Source organism: Haemaphysalis longicornis, unplaced genomic scaffold, assembly GCF_048455015.1.
Source record: "Haemaphysalis longicornis isolate Haplotype H1 unplaced genomic scaffold, Haemaphysalis longicornis Haplotype H1 scaffold_2, whole genome shotgun sequence".
Classification (NCBI taxonomy): domain Eukaryota; kingdom Metazoa; phylum Arthropoda; class Arachnida; order Ixodida; family Ixodidae; genus Haemaphysalis; species Haemaphysalis longicornis.
In genome coordinates, this window is record NW_027526295.1 from 211,574,279 (window position 1) to 211,580,646 (window position 6,368).

General features: G+C 49.0%; 1 long non-coding RNA gene across 1 annotated transcript in view; it reads left to right on the plus strand.

Annotated features, from left to right (window-relative positions):
- The window catches only part of LOC144167617 (uncharacterized), a 66,347-nt gene extending 62,660 nt beyond the window's left edge, over nt 1–3,687 (plus strand). Inside the window, exon 4 of the long non-coding RNA XR_013322064.1 lies at nt 3,618–3,687. This is a non-coding gene — a long non-coding RNA (uncharacterized LOC144167617). The remainder of the gene's footprint in view (nt 1–3,617) is intronic.
- Nucleotides 3,688–6,368: the final 2,681 nt, after the last annotated feature.

Consider the following 6,368-nt stretch of genomic DNA (forward strand, 5'->3'; position numbering starts at 1 on the left):
TGTTTTCACCCCAAAATGGAAGAAAGATTGACTCCGAAACGCTAGAACGGAGAGTTCACGCTCCTGTGCTGGAAGACAAACTACCCGACGGTCGTAAAAAAGGGGTATTGAAATCATTAGCGGTGCTTTGATCATTACCGGAAACATCAAAGGAGAAATGACTACTCCTGCCGCCGTAATCACCTTAAGTCATCATACTCTAAATTTTCATGCTATACACAATCATTCGAGGAAGTTTTTTTCTTTTTTTAGGGGGGGGGGGGGTGGAGGTGGGGGGAGGCATTTCGGACGAAGTCGCTGTTGAAAGCTGAAGTAATGTTGATTTAGCTACTAAAAGATGAGCAAATAAGTCACAAAAAGGGTATATGCTAATTCCTCCAGGTCAACGTTGGACTGAGAAAAACAAAAGAGAAACATCAGATCACTCGCACGATCATGTCACCGACGTGATTACGCTTGCGCGAGCGGCGGTGATGGTTTTCTCGATGATGTGTTGCACGAAAAAGCCGCCCAAAATTACGCTGCATCGCTCGTCGTAAATGTGACGCCGTGATTTTTCCTATAGCGTGCTTCGCGTACCCTAGAGAACAAGCGGGGTGCTGCCAACTAGATTTTTAATTTGCAGATTTTGTAGTCGCGATGATGGGAACAACGAAAAACTACGCTGCCTACCTGGTATTGGGGGACTTCCTCCTCCCCACGGCAATAGTTTTCCCAGAAGACGCACTTCGTGCGAGGATGCCAGCGCGACGACGGAGTTGAATGTGGCGTTGTACTCGCAGTCGCTACACCTGGGCATCTGGCGCGTCGTAGTGGGAGGATAGACATTAATCGAGGGCGAACATACGCAAATCTTTAAACTGCGCCGGAACCTCTACACTAAGTCGTTCTTGTTTTTCGCCTCCGGGTAGTTCAGGACGACGTTTTCGCTCAAAAGCTAAACCGTTAAAAAATCTGATAGACCTCACAATGTAGAGAAACACTTCCCATCAGAGTGAGTTCGTAGACAGCAAAGTATGTTTCCTTGTTTCGGTTTGTCGTGAGTATCATTCATGAATCAGTTAGACAGCTCTATGGATGAGATCGCCAAAGAGTGTCGTGCCAGTGCCAAAGGCTCACATCAAGCAAAAAGCTCAAACTTGCAGCAGCCGTAAGACCGACACAAGACGGCGTTGACGACACTTTCTGCCCTTAGGCATCCGACCACGCCGAATGAGAAAGAGGCATCTTTGCCAAAGCCGATTACTCGCCCAGCCCGGCAGAAGCAGTGCTGCAATCAAGGGCGCACGCACTGTGGCAATTCTCCAAGGTGGGAGGTGAACACTGCGTGAAGTGGCACCGGACACTCCCTATTCTTATAGAGGCGGCTCCCCAATGGAGGGAGCGCCACATTTGTGCAGCAGCGCCATGACTGCAGGCTTAGCCATCACCATTTGCCCTGCGCTGTTACGGGCATTAATTTGCTTCCATTAGTACTGCCGCTGACCGGGAAGGTTCAGATGATTGCTCACTTTCTCTCTTCCCCGCATAGGGCTTTCAGCATAGCCAGCAGCCACCACTCCCTAACGACTTCTGTACTTCCTGTTCTGGACGCACTGTTACGTGTAGTGACGTTCCCCTCCAATGTTTGCGCTTGCGTGCTTCCCTCCCCACGTCTTCACCATCGCACCCGAATTAAGGCTCCTTTTATTTCATGAGGCTTCAGGTCTTGTAAATCGTGTTTGAACCTCCCCGGCAATAGCACGTGGTTCGAATGAGCCGCGCCGCAATGGGGTCGGGAAGGACCGATGTACGTGCAGCATGAAGAGCGTGCAAGGCGTTTGTGGTTTTTGTGAATTTGAAGAAACAAGAAGCTCGCTGATATGAATGCCTGGCTTGGCGTCTCCTTTCTCGGCCGCGACTAGACGCCAAGGTGCGGCTTTCCCACATCAGGTGGACAGTCCCCCTTTCCCACTTTGTTATCTAGGCACGGTGGAGGACATTTTTTTTTCCGCACACTTCTTCCACACGAGAGAAATGAACAATAACGGCATATTGAGCGTTAGCTTAGATGAACATGTTATTAGGACAACTGTTAACAAGATATACACGTCAGTAACTGTCACGTTATTTTTCGGCTATTCTTGGTTACTTCAAGGCGAAATCTTCAGTTGTTTTTTAATAAAAAAAAGAAGAAGCGGAAACGCGCATTCTTTCTTAGTTCATGCTAAAAAGGCTTCATCAACATCACATTTCTATCACTTTGCTCATTCTGTTGCTTCTCACATTTCCCCCTTTCTTGTCATACCTCTGACTCTTTATGAATTAATTTTTATTGTTGTTGTTGATCTTTCATTCCTCTTTGTTTCTGATCAGCAACATTAATGTGAGACAAGTCTGAAGGGATTTTTTTTAATGCCCTGAGTGGTTACAAAAGGCGAACTAAAAACGGAGGGTACATGCACAAGAGAAGCGCATTGTTGGTTTTGTGTTTTATTTGTTATCATTTCCCTTTTTCTTGCTACATTGCGCTTCCGCATACCCTGTGCACGTTGGTTGCAGGCCGGCCCGTTGCGCGACACCAAATTTTATGTTCGCTCAGCATTTCTGCAATACGTACCAAGGCATAGCAGCGATGCACTTAGATACTCATATGAATTATTAGGCACTCGATTGTAAAATTGTGCAAAGTTTTCTGACGGTAGATTAGAGGTCGAATAGTTTCCAGGTACGGGACAGGGTTGGGGCAGTGGTGGGATTTGGAGGACATTAAGAAATGTCGTCGGCGAGCGTAGCTGCTCAAGAACTCCAGCGGCAACTTTGGAGAGCTAATCCTTTAGAGTTATGTCCGATTACCAGCGATTTCCGTCCGAGTTCTGGTGGTCGTAAATTGTCCCTTGGCTGTTGTCGCTGCCATCAGTGCATTTGACCACAATTAAAATGCTAGTTTATTCCTCTGACTCTTGTGATAACGGGTGGAGAGTTCGAGCAAACTGTTAGAAAATATTGCTGAAAAAACTGTCGTTGAAATATGCGTGGAAATTTAAAACTCATACACCTTACAATTGTCAAGTAGGTAAAACAACATGAGCGTGGGAAAGAAAGGAGATACGCGGAAGATTATCGAACAGCCAAGCATTTTTTTTAGCCTTGAAATTTCGGGTTGATGACCCGGCATCCATGATGACCCTGCATCCATAATGCTTTCCCAGCAAAAATATATGCGTTCTAAAACATAAGAATTAGGTTTAAGTGTGCGTGTGTGCGCGAGCGCGTGTGCGTGCGCGTGTGCGTGCGCGTGTGCGTGCGCGCGTGCGTGTGTGTGTGTGTGTGTGTGTGTGTGTGCGTGCGTGCGTGCGCGTGTGCGTGTGCGTGCGTGCGTGCGTGCGTGTGCGTGCGTGTGTGTGTGTGTGTGTGTGTGTGTGTGTGTGTGTGTGTGTGTGTGTGTGTGTGTGTGTGTGTGTGTGTGTGTGTGTGTGTGCACCCACACTTAGTCGTTGTTGAACGCCAGTTATTTTTTCATAAACGAGCTTTTTTGCATAGCATTCGTTACAAAGCAAACTGCAGTAATGTTGAGGAAAAATCTCGTTCCCGGCGGCGAGCGAATGCCGCGATTATGGCGGATTATATTGTTACAGGAAGGGCAAGTGGGCGCTGGCGCATAGCTCCTTGGGAGCCATCACCGACGACGACGGAGCAGTGCATGGCCACGGCCGCTGGATGAAAAGCGCACCTTGCGTGCGCTCTCATCCAGCGGCCGTGGCATGGCATGGACTCGTGGCTCGAGGGATCATGGCCGCTTGTACATAGACCGCATCGCTCTGCGGCGCCATCATGTAAATACATCGCTCACATTTTCCATGCTTCGTCTCATTTGCCTTGCTGCGCCGTAACATATTTTGGTAGAGGTTGTGGCCTTAACCTTCATATTGGCCCCAGCTTCGCCCCCTCGCGGCTCCTGGAGAGATCGCCTCAGCTCTCCGGTTGCGTCGGCCGCCCCAGCGCCGGTGAGCCATGGACGCGCCCATTCCCCCAGCCGCGTCGCAAGACACGATCCGCTGAGACCATCTGAGACGTAATCTTCCGTGACCTGACCAGATGACGATACCGTTCCCCTGTCGCGTCCTCCGGCGCGTCTCCAGGTGCTTCGGACGTGCCCTCATGGCGTCAACGCGCACAGCTGTTCCGGGGCCAATTTTCATCAAGCTCACCGTCATCCGTGGCGACAAGGACTTTACTGTATATTCCCATCTCATCACACCTCACTGCACCCGTCCAAGTACTGTGACGTTGGCCGGGCCGGTCCCTTTCTACGAAGGAGTAATGTTACGGGAACCGAAAATGGGCGCTGGCGCATAGCTTTTTGTGCCCTACGAAACAGTGGACGGCACGGACACGTGGCTCGTGCGATTACGGCGCTTGTAAATAGCAGCGCTCTGCGACACCATCATGTAAATATATCGCACACATCTTTCATGCTTCGTCTCATTTGTCTTGCTACCACGTAGCAATATATGAAGAATAATCTTAATTGAAGCTCGCACTCACGCGCAAGGCTTAAATGACGAAGCTGTTGTAGGTGATCACTAACGGACACAAAGCTGAGATTTAATCGTTGTTGTGTCGTGGTTGACGTAAGCTGCATGGCATTTCAATGACCTTAAGTTAAGCAGAGCCAGAGTGAGCTCGTCGTTTCCGTCGAAGTTTTCGTACGCCACTCGGCAACCGTGACTTATCGTCTCTAGCGGATGCTTTGCACGCCGAGCCTCTCGAAGCGCAGCCTCTTCCCCGGCTGTGCGAACTATCCGCGGCCGGGCCATGTGGAGTCAATGATCACCTACTGCAGCTTAGACCTTCAAGCCGCTGCTTTTCTGCAGTACAGAGCGCATGCGCACGACGACACTAGGAAGAACAAACAAGGGGTGTACATTCTGGCGTGTGTGTCTCGTTTAGAGCAAGTGATGGCACGGTACGGCGAACACTGGAGTTTTCGTGTGACCAATGTTGGCCAATCTCCCTAAGTGGGTATGCTCAGCGTGACGAATGTGCAGTCAAGTTACGCGCGCACGAGCGCTCGGCCTTTCCTTGGTGTTTGTAGCAGCGGACACTATGCACAAAGGTTTGCTCAACAGTTTCGCTGTTAAAATGTAGTTCCATTCAGAGTGTGCCGCCGTGACAGTAAGTTGCCACTACGCCAGATACATATATTCCTTTATGGGTATTTTTCTTCGGTAACTACATCTATGGTAGCGGGGTTTTAACAGATCCACAACTTCCGGAAACAAAACCAAAGTTGAACAATTTAGGTCGCGAAGCCACGTCACATCGAGCCAAGGACAGCTGGTCACACGACCCGGCACCAAGTCAGCTCACCGACGCTTCGTCACCACCCTCGACTGGAGCTGCGGAGCACGGGGACCTCTTTTTGCGAAATAAAAATAAAGTAACTATTTGCAGCGGGCTATCCTAGCAAAACAGAAAAAAAGCAAAAACGACGCAACAATGTACATTCTACTACTGCCGTGGCAAGGGCGCCGCAAAATACCTAACGCTCAACCAGCGGGTTGGCCGCAGAACGGTGTGGGCAAAAAAATTTTGCTGCGCTCCGCGTTTCTGATTTACGTGGGGTAATAAAAGCCGAGGATTCTCTGGTTTCCATCTCGCCTTGCATGCATTTGCATGTAGGCGGGAACATGCCGGAAAACCTCTCTGCTTTCATCTAATAAATACCTCTCTCTCTCTCTGTACCGATCGAACGTGACGAACGTAGTTCACTGGTTTATACGCCCAGCTGGTTGGTTGTGTCGGGTACGTGGTTTAAACATGCTTTTAAATGTTACGCGCACGCAATATTTGAAGTCATCACTTGTAAAATTTAGTACCTTTGTACCTTTGTGCGGGTTCGCAAGGTTGTATTTTTATTCTCAGCGTCTCGCTTCATAGTACAAGAAACACTTCGACCACGTCCAGCTGTCTCGAGAATGTCTCGGCTAACACTCGAGCAGCCGGCGATAGGCGAGCTTTGCCCAGAATTCGCACTGAATTACCTTCTACGTAAAAAAAAAGCCGTGGTCTAAATTGAAGGCGACTCCTAAAAAAAGCACTGTCTATTTCACATCTACGAACGAAGACAGAGAAAAAAAATGTCTCAAGGAACGGAGTGGACATGGACTCCGATGTGTGCAAATTTGTAGAATGGGATTTCTTCGCACTTAGCAATTTTTCATTTCTTTATTCCTCTTGCTGCTTGTAGTGCTGATGGGGACCATTGTCCCGCGCTAACCTCCTTACCTCAGTATCGATTCGGTGGGAGCTGCCTGACCTTATCACACTCTGGTGGTGCATATTCCTTGTTTCTTCTAGGAGAAAAAAATGTCTTTCTCGTCGTC